Source organism: Macaca nemestrina, chromosome 4 (assembly GCF_043159975.1).
Source record: "Macaca nemestrina isolate mMacNem1 chromosome 4, mMacNem.hap1, whole genome shotgun sequence".
Classification (NCBI taxonomy): Eukaryota; Metazoa; Chordata; class Mammalia; order Primates; family Cercopithecidae; genus Macaca; species Macaca nemestrina.
Genome location: NC_092128.1, coordinates 86114426 through 86132134, shown reverse-complemented (window position 1 = coordinate 86132134; position 17709 = coordinate 86114426). Strand labels below are relative to the sequence as shown.

At 34.5% G+C, this 17709-nt stretch overlaps 1 protein-coding gene across 7 annotated transcripts in view; it reads left to right on the top strand.

Moving 5' to 3' along the window:
* The window catches only part of LOC105475614 (alkylglycerol monooxygenase), a 423463-nt gene that overhangs the window by 194831 nt on the left and 210923 nt on the right, over positions 1–17709 (top strand). Inside the window, exon 13 of one of the 7 annotated variants that reach the window (XR_011622194.1) lies at positions 11313–11421. The exons of the other annotated variants lie outside the window; for them this stretch is intronic. The gene's annotated coding sequence lies outside the window, so the exon portion shown is untranslated. The remainder of the gene's footprint in view (positions 1–11312; positions 11422–17709) is intronic. 7 annotated transcript variants of the gene reach the window in all.

The following is a 17709-nucleotide window of genomic DNA, read 5'->3' as shown; positions in this document are numbered from 1 at the left end:
ACACGTTGAGAGTTGTGCGATAGGTACTGAGAGGAAATATTTGAAAGATATGGCTGCATAACCCTAGAGTTGTCACAGTTTCAAAGACACCATCATGCTGGTGACAGTGACAGTGAGCAGCCCCCTGTGGAAAGAAGCTGCTTCTAAGCTGTGTTGCCAGTGTCCTATGACTCCTATTCATATAAGGCATCACTTAGTAACAAATGATTTCCAGAAACCATGATTCTTTAAAAATGCCAATATTCTAGCTGTAGCCGGCTGGCATCACGAAGGTGACGAAGACATGGGAATTGCTTTGCCTGTTTATTTCTACTTTATTTATAATTTATCAGGTTTTTTCTTCTTATTTGCTTGAGGATCATAACCTGATTTATCTGCATATGTTCTCAGGTGTGGGCATGAGGGCAGGCATACATACTTTTTATTAATCTCAAAACTGCCTACCTTAAGAAATGACCATATCCTGGCAGTTATTATAGCTTTTGTATCCAGATGACCCTTAAACAACATGGGTTTGAATGCGCAGGTCCATCTACACGTGGATTTTTTTTCAGTAAATATTACACTAACTGTGCCTGTCTCTCTGGCCTCCTCTTCCACCTCGTCCACCTCTTCCACCTATTCCAACCTCTGCCACTCCTGTGATAGCAAGACCAAACCCGCCTCTTCCTCCTCCTTCTCAGACTACTTAATATGAAGAAGATGAGAAAAAAATACCTTTATGATGACCTACTTCAACTTAATAATAAATTTTCTTCCTTATTATTTTCTTAGCATTTTCATTTCTTTAGCTTACTTTATTGTAAGAATACAGTGTACCATACATAAAACATACGGAATGTGTGTTAATCATCTGTTCATGTTATCACCAAGGCTTCTGGTCAACAGTAGGCAATTATAAGCTACATTTTCGGGGGAGGTGAAAGTTATAGGCGAATTTTTGACAGCACAGGGTGTTGGCCCCACTAACCTCCGAATTGTTCAAGGGTCAAGTGTACTTATTGCTAACAATGTAATACTTCCTTTGAAGCTTATAGTTATTTTAATTTTGTTATCGGTCATTTCAACCAGATTTTTGAGTACCTCTGTCTGCTTTCATTTCTCTTCTGCATAATGGGAATAATAATAGTAGTACCTACCTTGGCGGGTGGACATGTAGATTAAATAAGATTATACATACAAAAAGTACTTATTACAATGTCTGCAAATGTGCAGTATGTTGTGCCTACTCCACCAAAAGCTTCAGTTAACTAACATTACCACTTCTATAATTACTACTGAGAATATATTTAAAGCACAGGCTATAAGGCACCTGTGATGATTCTTAGTAAGGAACACATTAGTATAAGTTCTCCTTGTCCCAGTTAGTTTCTCTGAGTATTAAAAATGTCTTTGGAACATGAATTCATAGTATTTTTCTATAATTCAAATACACTATCATATGGAAAGGTTTCAGGATTTTTTGTAATTTATGATTTCATATATCAGACATAAATCATGATTGCAGTGATCATGTAACATACAATAAAACATTTTATTTAGAACTTGTTTGGCAAATGTGGATTACTCAACCCAGCTTCGTGAGAAATGAACAGAGGTAGGAGTTTAGTTGTTGACTGTATTTTAGGATAAATAAAACGATGGCTCTAAGACACAGCAGATAACTTTGTTTCTAACTGAGTCATAGAACTGCTTGCAAAAAATTTTACTTCTACCAAAAAAAAAAAAAAAAGATATATATGTAGGTTGCTTGGATTCTTCTCAATGTTTATATTTAAGGTATTTCATTTTTAAAAATGTAAATATGTTTCTTTTAAAAGAAATGTTTTCACTACAGTAATAGAAAACCACACATTAGAAACACCCAAAGCATAAATTTAAAATGTCATCAAGTTCTGAGTAAAAATTAAAGTAAATATGAGTAAAAATAATATATCTAATTAATTTCTTTCTTTTTTCTTTTTTTTTCTTTTTTTTGAGATGGGGTCTTGTTCTGTCACCCAGGCTGCAGTACAGTGGCGCGATCTCGGCTCACTGCAAGTTCTGCCTCCCGGGTTCACACCATTCTCCTGCCTCAGCCTCCTGAGTAGCTGGGACTACAGGCACCCACTACCATACCCGGATAATTTTTTGTATTTTTTTTTTTTTTTGAGACAGAGTCTCGCTCTGTCGCCCAGGCTGGAGTGCAGTGGCCGGACCTCAGCTCACTGCAAGCTCCGCCTCCCGGGTTTACGCCATTCTCCTGCCTCAGCCTCCCGAGTAGCTGGGACTACAGGCACCCGCCACCTTGCCCGGCTAGTTTTTTGTATTTTTTAGTAGAGACGGGGTTTCACCGTGTTAGCCAGGATGGTCTCGATCTCCTGACCTCGTGATCCACCCGCCTCGGCCTCCCAAGGTGCGGAGATTAAATCTAATTAATTTCTAAAACTCCATATCTGAAAATAAAATCCTTATAAAAATGGCATTGAATAGGATCATCGGTAATATGGGGATATTTATCTTAATGCCATTGTTAAAATCATTTCTATCATTTCCATTCCAATCACTGTTTTATTTTTAAAATGTTGTATTTAGGTCATCATCCCCAATACTTCAAAGAATAAAACCAAAGCAAGCAAAATTAAGGCAGTTAGAACAGACCTAAGACTCAGAGAGGCGCTTCCTTCTCCTTCTCTTGGCTGGTGTTCGGTGCCAGAGAGTTACCATGAAGACATATTCTGGGAGTTTCTGTCAATGTCAGAGAATACGGGAATTTGAGTTATCTAGGAGTAGGTTTGCATTGCTTCCTTCTCAATGGTTCAGACGTCCCTGCTAAGCTCAGGAGAGTAGAGGTTTAAGGTCTTTTTATCTTGGGGAGGGACTGATTTTGATGTGCAGAAAATCCCACCTGCATCTAAGAAGGGAATCCCTGGAGGGATTCTTACCCTCCTAGGTCACCGTTCTGACTGAAATCATGTGGAGTACCACCATTAACTAGAACGTATCTCACCCTTTAGGAAACACCCTACTTGTCTTCCAACTCTGGAATCTAATTACTATGCCTTCTTATTAGTTGTCCTTTCCACATTATTATCTTGTCTGGGCAGCTCTTTTGAAAAAGCATTAACCCAAGGTTAACAATTTGCTACCTCAGCCATTTTATGTGCAGAAGAAACCAACACTCACAGCAGCAAACTTAAGACTCTTCAATTTTTATTGACTTATTCAATAAATATTAAATGTGCACTGACAATACCTGCTATGTAGCTGTTACATACCAAACTTCAGAAGAACACATTGTGGTTATTTCAACTCTAAATAGAATGCTGAATTAAATGTTTATTGACTTCAAATTGCAAGGGATGCATATTCAGATGTCTCTTTTTACCCAGTTAATATGTCAACATATATGTATCAGAAAATGAAGGAAGATTCACCAGTTCTTAGCAAGCTTCATACTTTCATGGGTTCTTCCTTTTCCTGTCTTGCTTTCTTTCTCTTCCTTTTTTTCTTTGGTATGTATGTATGTGTTTATTTATTTGGTAAAATTCAGGCTTCCTTGGCGTTTATCTGTTTTTGCATGACTGAAGACTGCATCTGCAAGGCTTCTTGAAGACTAGGCTCAGGAACTCTATATACTTCTGCCACATTCCATTGGTCAAACAAATCATCAGACCAGCCAAAAATCAAAGGGTGGGGAAATAAACCCTTTGATTAGAAGAGCAGTAAGATCCATTGCAAAAGGGCACACATAAATGTATGGCCTTTTATTGGTCTACCACACTGAGGTTACATATATTTACTTGGGTTCATCCCACAGTGGTGATTAGTGTGTTGTCATCACAGAACGGTTGTCTGAAGTCATCTTAAACGAGTCATTTCAACTGTTTATCTGGCTACAAGATGAATGTAAGGAATAGACTGTCCTCAAAACTGTTTCATGATATGTATGCTAGTCTGCTAGATACATGGTTTTGGGTTCAAAATGAAACACACACACATGCACACACATGAATATTCATAGTATAGAGCAATTTTGACTCATCTATTTCAGTATTATTCAAACGTCTGTTTTTTTTTTTTTTTTTTTTTTTTTTTTTTTTTTTTTTTTTTTTTTTTTTTTTCCTGAGATGGAGTCTCGCTCCTTTTGCCCAGACTAGAGTGCAATGGCGCAATCTCGGCTCACTGCAACCTTCTGCTCCCAGGTTTAGGTGATTCTCCTGCCTCAGCCTCCTGAGTAGCTGGGATTACAGGTGCCCGCCACCACACCCAGCTAATTTTTTTTTTTTTTTTTGTACTTTTAGTAGACAGGGGATTTTGCTATGTTGGCCAGGCTGGTCTTGAACTCCTGACCTCAGGTGATCTGCCTGTCTCGGCCTCCGAAAGTGCTGGGATTACAGGCGTGAGCCACCACACTTGGGCCCTAATATTTTTATAAAGTGTACAAAGTTTCCATTTATAAGTAGTAGCTATATTAGTTTTATTTAATATTTTTCATCACATAAATTTTTTCATATAGCATTTGAGAGATATTAAGTTAGATATATTTTTATAAAAGATAACAAAATAAACACCATTCTAAATAAAATTATATAATACCAGTAAAGTATTAATAACACTGTGTTATCTTTCATCTGTGTGATACCACTCATATTTCCACAGATAGAACAATTATTTTGTACTTTGTTTTTATCATTTCCATGATTTAAAAAAAACCTGTAATTTCTCAGATTTTCTGCAAGATATCATTAAGCAATATATGATTTCATTTTTTTAAATTTGGGAATACAACAAAATGACACATATGATTTCTTATACTATATATAGTTTCCTATGTTATATAAAATTTCTGCAGAAATGTTTTTTATTTTTAAAATGTATTCTTTTTGTTGCCTGTACTTGTATCCATTTCTATTCCTGTAAATTGGTTCACTGTTGACTATATGTATCTATCTATTCTCTAGTATTTTTTTCTAGGCTTTTCTATTGCAATGCCGCAATAAAAATTCATGTACACATCTTCTAGTGCACGTTGCATATTTGTAGAGTTTCTCTAGTTTATACGCCAGATGGGAATTGCTGGATTGTAGCAAATGTGCTTGTTTAAATTCTTTCCATGATGCCAAGTTGTTTTCCATTTGATTATAAAATGTGCCACTATCAGAGTGTACCTTTCCTCACCAAAGTTGTAATTGCCAGATTTCTAACCTATTGTCCATTTGGGAAATTAAGTAGTATCTCATTGTATTCCTAATTACTATTTTCTGTTTACTGTTGAAGTGGATCATTATTTTATGTTTAAAGGAATTTGTGTTTCCTTTTCTGTGATTTGTACCTTTTACCCATTCTATTCAGTTGTTTTCTTTTTCTTGATTTTTAGAAATTCTATGTATGATGGTAATATCAGTCCTTTGTCATTTATGTTTATTCAAAGTATTTTCTCCCAGGTTGTAGTTTGTCTCATCACCCCTGGACTGAACGCAAATAGATTTTATTTCCATAGAGTAATTCCATATAATACAATACTCCCCTTTATGTATGAAGATGGTATTATTATACCATCCATTATTATTAATTCAGATAGTTACCAATTTTTTCCATATAGTGCTGATATATCCAGCTATAATTCCTCCTCTAACAACCAGTTTACATTCATACAACTCCTGGGCAGGGTTATGAATACAGACTATAATTATGCAAAAATACTAAGCTAATATATAATTTGAATTAATTCCATGATTTTGGTTGTTTTTTTGTTTTGTTTTTTTTTTGTTTTTTTTTGTTTTTTGAGGCGGAGTCTCCCTCAGTTGCCCAGGCTAGAGTGCAGTGGCATGATCTCAGCTCACAGCAATCTCCACCTCCCGGGTTCACGCCATTTTCCTGCCTCAATCTCCCAAGTAGCTGGGACTACAGGCGCCCACCACCACGCCTGGCTAATTTTTTTGTATTTTTAGTAGAGACAGGTTTTCACGGTATTAGCCAGGATGGTCTGGATCTCCTGACCTCGTGATCCACCCATCTCGACCTCCCATAGTGCTGGGATTACAGGCGTGAGCCACTGCACCCAGTCAATCTTCAATCTTGGCTTCTTTAGCAAGATTTACTATTTTAATTTTAAGTGCACAGATGATGATTTTTCTCTATTCATGTATAGGGGAAGATACACTTAAAATTAATCCCAAATTCACCCTACATTGTATCAAAATTTCTGAAACATTGGAAAATCTATGTCCATGATACTATGTTAGTGAGTACAGGAATCTTCTCTTCAATAGGCCAAATATTCATCATTTTACCTGTTCATCAGCCATGTATAAGTCAATATAATCCACTTCATCCTAGCATAGTCCTAGATTGTATACCTTTTATATTCCATAAATTAACATATTTGAAAATTACCTTTATGTAATGTATGAGAATATATTTTATAGGACATAATATATTTTTATTTTTAGAAAAAAATTCAAAATTCAGAGAATAGCATAAAACATGTAAACACTGGGGTTATTAGCAGATCCCCTTTAATATTTTTGTGTTAATATAATAAAGTTTTGCAATTATTCTTCTTCCTTTACTTCTAACTCAATTTGAGTATCCCACCACTTAAAAAAAATGTTTTATTTCACTTACCACGCTTACAAATATTTTTAGAATATAACGGTATAATCTTTCTCAAGATGTATCATTCCATCACATGCAGTTAATAAATGTTTACTGTTCCAGGTCCTATGAAGGGAGCGATATATATATATATAGTTCATGATGTACATCTATCTCTCATGTACACATTGTTTACTATTCTGTAATGGCACATAGAAAATAACTGATGGACTGAGTTGTGAGGCTAGCTAAGTTGAAGGTGAAAATAAGCCATTTGGGGTGATTTATTGGTGGTCTCCTTTAAAAAAAAAATGTCCTCAAAAAATTGTCCTCTTCCTGTATTCCTTCTAAAAATGGTCACTTTTTCTTTCCATGAACAACAAAATACTTGGAAGTAAAATTAAGCAATATTAGAACATAGTATTGCTTTTCTACTTTATAAAAGGAGAAAGACTAGTTTTGACACAGTAAATTGCAAACTATCACATGAAATTTTCCAAAATGTATTGGCTTTGTATGGGATATTAAGATATTGAATCCACACCTAAGAGAATAATACATTATAGTTTTCTATGCATCATCTTTATTAAGGCAATTAAAAATTAAAAGACACAAATATAGCTTATATTCTTACTCACTGTCCCTTCTCCCATATGCTCTTAATTTTAAAGTACCAACACAGGCATCCAACAAGTGCAGTTGCTTTTGCAAATAATACTTTATGTTCAAGTAGATGTCATTTTCTACTATTTGTTCACTGTCAGTTTAATGCATTTTAATATTATGTGTATTTTGAGCAACACTAATTCTATATATTTCTGATTCACATATACTGTAATCATCAGAACACAGGTGTTTTCAGAAAAATTTCACGCCCAAAAATATACCGAGTTTTTAAAAAAATATTTTAACTACATTTCTTTTTTCTTTTAGTTTAGTTGTTTTGTTTCATTTAGTCTTGCTTTTGTGCTTGTTTTACTTTTGTTTGAAAACAGGAAGGGATTCCCTGCCAAGAGTAGATCAACTAAGAGCAAACATGTTGAATTTAGTTTAACATCACAAGCCCTGGAATTTTGAGTGAGTTATAACATGAATACAATCCCCATTAATTAGATTGTTTGGATAAAAATAGAGATTTGAGAATGTTAGAAATCCAGCTTTCTGCATGGTTTGTTCTTCACCACGGAACCAGTTTCCACCCTGTTGACACATCTGTACATTTTTCATGCCTGTCCTATTATTACCTGACTTATTCGTGGGTGTAATCTACCAACGTCAGCGTGGTGAATTACGAGCAGCAGCTTAAAGTAAACATCATTTACTCCTAAGAAATTATTTCCATATCAACCTTGGTTTTCTGCTTGGCATTTAAAAAAGAACCCTGCCCCCTTCCCACCTTTTTAAAAATAATCACCTGTCCTACATTTGAAATAACAAAGGGCCTGCATTTCACCTCCTCTCGTCTGAGTGTGCCGTGCGCGGTGCTATGATTTATGACCTGCGCATCCGACACTCCCCATGCACTAACAACATGGCCGCTGCGTTTGAAATATATGCCCCAAATGAAAGTAAACACAACCTTATGATAGTCATGTCAGCACACAAGGAATTAAACACACACACGTTCTAATTTTTAGCTTTTGTTTTTGTATTATCTTTAATAATAGCGAAAACAGGTGGAGATCTATAAGTGGACAGATTTCAGATACTAGACAACGGCTTTAAAGGGAATCCTGTCGCTAAGAAAAAGGCGCATGGATATTTGGCAGACCGTCAACGTGGTTTCCACTAGTACATGACAGGGACTCATTACGGGCTTGCTGTTGCCTGTAAGCTGGTTTCCCTACCATCAACTGCAAGGCCAGAATGCCTGGTTCCAGATGCTCCCGCCAATTGACCGTAAAATTGCCACGCATTTCTGGCCAAGCCTGAGATTTTAAAAGCGCTACCCCCTCCCCTCAACACCCAAACCCCCAATTCCCTCTGAAAAGCTGCTCATTATTCTTCCTTTGCCCCCTGATCTAAGAAAGAAAAAAAAAAGAAAAAAGAAAAGAAAAAGAAAAAAAAAAAAAAAACTTACTTCTGGAATCAATTAGAAATGTCTGCCCTTGATGAGGTTTGCACGTGAGTTTGGAGTTGTGAGACTGTGATAGTGGCAGCCAACAGCTGCAGTTTCAGGTGGTAAAATCTGAGAAGGAATTTTCCAGGGTTTATTTACCATCATAAAAATTTTTTAAATAGGCAAGACGTGCAGGGAGACCGTCTTATATGCCTTTGAAAGTGAAGTTAAATTTGGATTATGTATTTATTTTATCCACAGCGAACAAACTGAAGATCTATGATGGGGCGATCTTTCGATTTCCCTTAAGAGTCTGTGTGAAATGGTTCTAAATACTGGAAATAGAGGTCCTCTTGCTAAAGGTTAATGGTAAAAGAGCATTTGTTATTTCTTCTGTCATATTAACTGTTTGACAAGTAAAGAGTCAAGGTTAATAGAAATCAAATCCATTTTCTGAAGATAATGTGAATTAACAAACTATTTATTTGCAAATACTAATTTAAACGCTCTCTGGGCTTTATTATGTCAATATGACCCAACTCATATTTACTGTATGACAGTACATATTCCACATGATTCATATACTATAGTACTGTTCATCTTTGTATTTTAACACTTTCTCAATGATTTATTTAAACACATTTAAAAATAATCTACATAATATGTTTGCCTACTTTTTTTATCACTAGCTATATACTTATCTAAGATATTTTTTAAAAAGAATTGCATTTGATGAGCTGCTATAAATTTATTTTTATTTATGTGTCTGCTTAAAATGTAGTAGCTACTGTTGCATGAAAATGTCATTTTCCTAAAGTCAAATTGAAAAGCATGGTAACAACTCAGCTATCTGGATTATCACCTGGCACTTCCAAGCATTTAGACTTTTCTTACAAGATACGATGTACATTATATGCACATGATATCCTTCCTAGATGTCTGCTTTTTTCTTCTGCTGGCTAAAAATCTGAGGCAATTTTATATGCACATTTTTATTACTAATCACTCATGCCTTTAAGAAATGCTATCAAATTCTCTTCACCCCTGAGAATCACTATTAAATACAGAGGTTGAGTTTCCTGAACTACCTCTTACTTCTATAATCAAGCTAGAATTTTAAGCATATGTTATATCTCTTTCAACTCTTGCAATTTCTTCTTACATAATGGTGGAGGGAGGTGAGTAGGGAAGATTTTGTTTTTGCTCCTCTGATATCATCTACATACTTAAAGACAGTAGAGATAAGTTTAAATTTGCATTTTCATGAGGACCATTTCTCGTTATGCAGACATTTGCCCATGATTTGTTTGGTTTCTAGAATGAAGATCACTACCTGCTATAACTAAGTGAATTCAACCTTATTATCAACTGTACCTAAACTATACTACAATTTTATTATAGCTATCTAATAACTTTTAAGTAGGCTGGAAAAATTAGCTGCTCAGAATACCTACTATCTCATGCATGCCACAATGAGCTAAATTTTGTTAAAAGGCATTTTTTGCCTAATAACTTGCTGGGCAGAGTAACACATACTAACAACAACAAGAGCAAGGAGAAATAACACTGAACAATGTTTAATTCCTATTTCTCCAAAATAATGCCTCATTTATTCCTCTCAATGTCCTCCATATGCTCAGCACATTATTGGTAAGCCAAACTTCCTTTTATTGAGATAAAATAATGAAACTATACACAGCCTTTAACAATATTCTGGAATTTACTTCCCTGTGATCAAATTGTCACAGAAAGGAAAAGTTGGCTAATTTGTTCATTCCTTTCCTCTGAGGTAAAATGCCCCTCATGCCAGCTTTTCCTAAATATGTTCAGATCTAAGAACAAAATCCAGCTCTTTTTGTTGAACCCATGAACAGTTGAAACATTCTCACTTGGGAGAAAACAGAAATTTACTCTCTCTGACTCTCAATATGTGTTTTCTTCCTAGGTATTAGGTGTGACTGTAAGCTCTCTAAATATGAGAGAAAAGCAGCTAGCTACCAGAGAATTACTGTTTAAAACTCTTACCCACCTCTAATAACTTTGCTGTTTAAGTGGCGTCATCTTCTCTACATGCTTACATACTCCAAGGATGGATACAGATTAAAAGCTAATGTGGATTTTTATACAATTTTTGCTTTTATGTTAACTGATTTTATATTTGCTGAATATTTACCAAAACTCAATATTTATAAATAATTTTATTTGATTTAGTGTACAGCACAAGAAGGTATAATAATATCCTCCCTGCAGGGTGTTTGTCTATGACACTATCTGACACTAGATTGGTCTATCCTTAAACAAGTATTTAATTTACTGTGATGAAATGGAGAAAAAACTGGACCCAGTTTCCAGAAACACAGTTAGTATAAATTAACATTGTGAGAAAAGCCACTTAATTCTCAGTTTCACCATTTGTGAAATCAAGAGAATAATCAGTGTTTAATATTTCATATTGGATGTGTGATATAAAAAAAATTAAGTAAATAGTTATCATTTGTTCACATTTCATATGGTGTGGCTGTGTCCCCACCCAAATCTCATCCTGAATTTTAGTTCCCATAATCCCCCCATGTCATAGGAGGGACCCAGTAAGAGGTAATTGAATAATTGGGGGAGGTTACTCCCATCTTGTTCTCATGATAGTGAGTTCTCACCAGACCTTATGTTTTAAAAGGTGCTTTCCCCACTTCACCTGACACTCATTCTTTCTTCTGCCACCCTGTGAAGAGGTGTCTTCTGCCATGATTGTAAGTTTCCTGAGGCCTCCACTGCCATGCAGAACTGTGAGTCAATTAAACCTCTTTTCTTTAGAAATTATCCAGTCTCGAGTATTTCTTCATAGCAGCATGAGAATGGGCTAATATACCATTCGTATATTACTTCACTGAGAAGAATAGGATTTCTAGGAACCTGTGAGAAATGAGGGTAGAAGTTAGGTCTATCAGATTTTTTTTGGTATATGGTGTTTAAGCACATAAAAACAAAATGGAGAGAATAGTGATTCTAATTCTACTTTTCAAGATTTTAACTGTGTCTCCATGTAATCACCACCATGCCCTTTCAACCTGTAAAGTCAATCTATAAAAATGAATAATCAAAGTAGACAAAAAACATTTTGCTTGCTATAAATCTGGAAAGGATGGCACTTACAGTGGTTCCAGGTAAGTTAAAATGAACTCAAATTGTCAGAGGGGAGCCAGGGACAAATTTGTTATTGGGAGAAAGTTGGATATTGAAATACCAAAGCCAATATCTTTAATGTAAATGACAACAGGTGTTAAAGAAGGTTTTCTGAGAGTCCTTGTGCCAAGAACTGATGATAGGCCTGTATATAAAACATTTAGCAAGATGATTATTGTCCATATGCCTCTAGTAAAAGCTTCCAAAGGTATATATTCCTTCCATGTTGTACTCATAAAGTGTTACTTATAAATCATTGAGGTGTCACTCATAGAAAGAAGTCACAATGTGAATCACATTAGTGGTTTATAATAAGCATGTGGAAGTGTTTAATCAAAATGCATTAGGCAGCTAATTTAGAAGAACTTTGAGGTTCTATTTTCCACTTTTTTATTAGTGACACTATGTAGAAATCACGGTGCAATTTTTTTTTTGAGTCTGCTAAATATTCTTCATATGATTGCTGAAGGCTATGGATAACTTTTGCATGTGATTTTCATTTGCTGTTCAACCAACCAAAATAATGGACTTATTTCAACCTGCAGTGGAGCATTTAGCTACAGCTTATTCCATTGTTCCATAGGAAAACCTTCACGTGAAAGACAGAGTGATGCTATACTCATATTTAACTCTAGTAAAAACAGCCTTAAAAAGTAGATCCTCTGACTGTACAGATACATTAGTGTTACAAAGCAGAAATGGAAAGAAATTAGCCAAAGCTATAGCAGAAAAATACAAATTTGAGAAGAAGCATTGCTGAATAATTATAATGGATATTCCAAGGCATTTAATTTTACTTAAGATTTTCAAATTTGTGTTACGGTCTTCATACAGCTTTCTTTCATTTGATCCTGAAGTCATTTTTTTTCTGGCAATATCATTTTTCTGGCTTCTTTTTTCCTATTGGTGCCTAAACAGTTTCATGTATCATTCAATGCAATTTCACTTGCTTATCTCTGGCCAGGATCACTTTAAGTAGAATGTGTTTGACTTTAGCACTATATTGATGTATGTTGATGGGGGTTTCTCCCAAGACAAAGGATACAGATGAATGAGTTCAGGTGTCCTTTGGAGTTGGAGTTGAGTCATTAGGTTATGGACCTTTGGGAGAACACGAGTCTGTGCTAAACTATTCCTTTTGGATTACATGTCAATGGGGATTCTGTGTTCTTCCCATCTCTGATATAATATTACCATTAATACAAAAGGGCAATAACATCATGATAAACATCAAAGGTACCGTGGAAGATCAAAAATCACGAAGAGTAATAGTTAACTTCAGGAAAATGTCTTTGAGATCAAGAGCTGAGTAAACTATATTTAGTAAGAGTAAAGGCAAGCAAAGTTATAAGCAGTTGCTTTTGACATAAAGATAAGGTTTATCTCCCATCAATATCCTCCATCTTGTGTCAAGGTGATGGTGATACTGTATTTAATAAAGTATTTATATAGACTGCATTTAATTTAGTTTCTTATCAGTCAACAGGTTCCAGACTGAAACAAACTCAGGAGTCATAAGCTAAATACAATACTTGGTTATACTTTGCTTGATCTGCACAGAGCTATTTATTTTTAAATTAAAATTTTATAGTTTACCAGCATTTTTTAATCGGGAGATTATAAGAACTTGGATAGTGGTTTCTCTTGAAAAATTCAAAGATCTGGCCACACCGAGCCCACATTTCCTTGGGACATCAATGAGTTGGGACTGAGGACGTTTTTGAGTCATGAATTGTCTTCTAGGCTAGATTTTAATTATTTTAGGCTATAAGACATCAAGTAGGCTAGACATATAGAGGAGACAGATAAAATTATAAATCCCTGTGGCTTTCAGACATAGAAGTAAATAACGAACTTTCTGTCATGGATTAAAGAAGCATGCTTAAACATTAGATGAAAATAAATGGAGCTGTTGTCAGCTTTCATCAGTTGTGCTATTTTACAAGTGGGAGAAACCTAATTATCTAGTTTGGCATTTACAATTTACAAATGTGCTCTGTCTTTAAGAGGTTAAGTTTCCTGACCAGTTACATGGTTAGTGAAGAGCCAGGAAATGGATTCAGGCCCTTTAATCTATGTATGAATATATGGTTGTATGTGCATACAATTGGACAGGAATTATACACAAAAAGAGGGTAACATTAGAATCCTCTGGGGAGAAGAATTGCAATACAGGAAAATGGATAGAGAAGAGAACTTTTCACAGAGTCATTTAAAATTTTATTCATCTTAATATAGTACCTACATTCACCTTAATGTATTACCTACTTATATTCAAATGGATATAGAAAAGAACTTTTCACAGAATCATTTAAAGTTTGATTCACCTTAATGTTGTACCTATTTAAAAAAGAGCATATATTTACACTCCAAAAAGTCATTTTTCCATGAATGGGAAATAAGTATAATACATAAAATATAAATTTAGATATACAAAATAGTTACTTAAAACACTATTAATTTAAACAAGTGGATCTAATTTTAAAATCATCATAATAATAAGATACAGTTCAATTCAGACAACTTTTTTTTTTTTTTTTTTGCTTATATTCAGCACTAAAATAAATGTTTTCCAAAGCCATATATTGCTTAGGGTTCAAGCTGATTTTTGGATTTAGCTCTTGAATAACTTTTAAAATTAACATCTTGATTAAAATAAAATGGTTGGATATTTCTGAGTATAACTTTTTTATTGTATTTTTTTTTTTTACTTTTATAAGATTTGTGATAGAAAAATAAGGAGGCTTGAAGTATAAAGAAGGGTGACAATACTGTGTTCCTTTTACATAGTATTATTTAAGAAAGATAAGTGAAAATAAATATCAATTGAAAACACCCTAATGAAAAAGGATTAAATAATGGCCTGTTTTACAATTAAATCCTAAGCACAAAACACTTGAAACACTATAATGTTTAAATGTTGGAAATAGGTGTTATGAAAAAACGAATCTACAAAGCCCAAGTTATTTACTAAATAAAGTACTTGGGACCTAGACCAAATAATGCTGTCACCTCTTTCCCAATGGAATTTGAGTGATTACATCTGTCTTAGCAAAAGTGGTTTGGTTTATCTTAATGTAGAGTCCATGTAATGCTTATATTACATTGTTTACATTGCTGATTGAAAGTTAATATACTGTATATACAGTTTGAGATGCCTGCTTCCAGTTTGAAAAGCATAGCTTTTATAGGCAAAAATACTATCATTTGGTTTCAAAACTTATCTGAATTTAACACAATTTTTGGCTATACCAACAAAGTGGGAATCAGTGTTTTCTTCATATTAACAACAAAATGTACTTCAATGACTATCTCTTTGCTTTAAAAGGAAAATGTTCAGCTATATTGACCAATAATTGTACTAACGCTTTTAATAAGGGTTAATATATTGGACTTAAAACATTGATGTTTAATTTCCCTCGCTCGGATTAATAGATCCATCCATTACTCACATACTCAAAAAAATATTAAGTACCAATTTTGTGAGGGAATTGTTATCATAGTAATTAGGAACAGAGAGTCAGGACTCATACAAATCGAGGTCCTGGCTTTGATATTTATCAGATGTGTGAATACAGATAAGTAAGTTATCAAGCTGTCTGCAGATAATAATATTGACCCTTTAGGATTGTTGCAATAATTAAATGAAATTCTGTGTAGAAAGAGCTCAGGGTAGATGGCAAATATTTAAAAATTGCTAACAACAACATCATCAGTACCAAGCATCAAGACAGATATTGGGGAGAATGTAGCAAATTAAACATTTCCCCAGTCTTTAAGAATCTGGAGGATCAAGTAAAATAGTAATTATACTAGAGCTTGAAAAATGCTATGTTAATGTTATGCACAGCACACTCTGAAAGAACATAGAAGGGAAACAAATAATCCAGCTGTGGCATGTGATAAGATTTCCTGAGGTGGTGATTTGTATCTTGAGTGTGAGTTCACCATGTTCCTTTCACAACTGAAGTGTGTGAGGGAGGGCATCCAGACGAAGCTTGGGCTAAGACCAGGAGTAGAGAAACTGCTCACTGTGTTGGGGAACTGAAAATAGTTCCTTATGGCTGAAGTGTTCAGTAAGATGGGAAGAAAAGCGAAAGAAAAAACTAAAAAAATGATGAAGAATGATATCAGAAAATGCTGTGTATTGAGTGTACTTAAGGGACTTGGAATTTTGTTCTCAGGGCATTCTGTTGATGTGATTGAAGAATTTTAAGCATAGGAACCATTTGATTAGATTTGTATTTTTGTGTTTATAAAGAAGAAATTGGTGGAGGTAGGTAAAGACAGGAAAACCTATTACAAATATATTTTAGCAAACGTGGAAAGATGTGACAGTGGCTTGAAAGAGGACAGTCACTCTTAAGGATAGAGGCAGATAACCAGAAAATGGAGAGATTTAGGATAATTGATCTCATTCTTTGCATATCAAGAAAACAACAGTCTCAATAGGGAGTTAAAAGTAATCAATGTAATAGAATAAGGTAACACATTCAAATAAAATGTTGACAAATGTTTTATTTAAGTTTAGGGATATATTCAACCAATGAAAAAGCATCATACTACTCAAATGCATTTACCATATTTCTAAAGGAAAAGTCTTCTCTTGAAAGCAAAGAAAATCTGCATCCACATGCTTTTGGGGTTTTTGTTTTTGTTTTTTGTTTGTTTTTGTTTTTGTTTTGAGACAGGATCTCACTCTGTCACCCAGGCTGGAGTACAGTGGTACCATCCCGACTCACTGCAGCCTCCACTTCCCAAGCTCCAGCAATCCTTACACCTTAGCCTCCTGAGTGGCCGGGTACAGGCATGCACCAGGATGCCTGACTAATTTTTATATTTTTGGTAGAAACAGGGGTTTGCCATGTTTCCCAGGCTGGTCTCGAACTCCTGAGCTCAAGCAATCCGTCCGTCTCAGTCTCCCAAAGTGCTGGCATTACAGGAGTGAGCTACAACACCCAGCCTAGCATCCACGTTTTAAGTTTTAAATTATAAAATGTTTTTACTATGAATATTAGATCTAGATAGAAAACAATTAGTCCTGTTGCAAAATAAGCTGCTTTGGCAACTCAGTAAGTGTTGCTTTAGCTTTTTGGAGAAAAGACTAAACATTTTAAAGCAATTAGTACATAAATATTGTAATTATATATTTATGCAATTTAACAAATATTGTTGAGTGCCTTCTATGTGCCATACATTGTTTAGATGCTTCAGGTATATCAGTTACCAAAAATATGCATCATTTTCTAAATGAGTAATCAAGAAATTCTTGACTTACTCTCAAACTTGGAATTTTATATTTTTAATTTATATCAATCCCCGTGTCTGACAAGTGTCTATTTTTAAGTTCCCAAATCTGTAAAAATAAAATGATAGCCAATGTCTTCCAGTTAGTTTTATGGATACTTAAAGGGAAATATTATTATTGTTTTCTACATCTCATTTTCCTTGTGTACATGAGAGAATGAGTACAAATTTCAACTTTTAAACTACGTTTGTTTAAGACATACTACAAGAAAGGCAAGTTTTGTCCATTATTTCAATACTAGGTAATAAATGGATCTCTCTCCTTCCCTTTCTGTGATTCAAAATCACTTTTGAAAGGTAGGCACTAACACCAAATACAATTTTATTAGAGGCTTTGTGGTTAATATTACAGCAAAATGTAAGCTGAAACCACAAAGCTCATGTCATTTTCAAGAATATACAGAAAAAAATAAAACAGCAGTGAGATGAAGCAAAGAGGTTGGTAACAAGCTGTGAATGTGACTCAGAATTTTGGTGTTACTCTTGTAATTTGATCCTTCGAATTATATTTCTATACCTGATAGTAATAAGTCCTGAAAGACTAAGATATTATAAATGCCAAAAAGTAAACCTGTATCTACTAA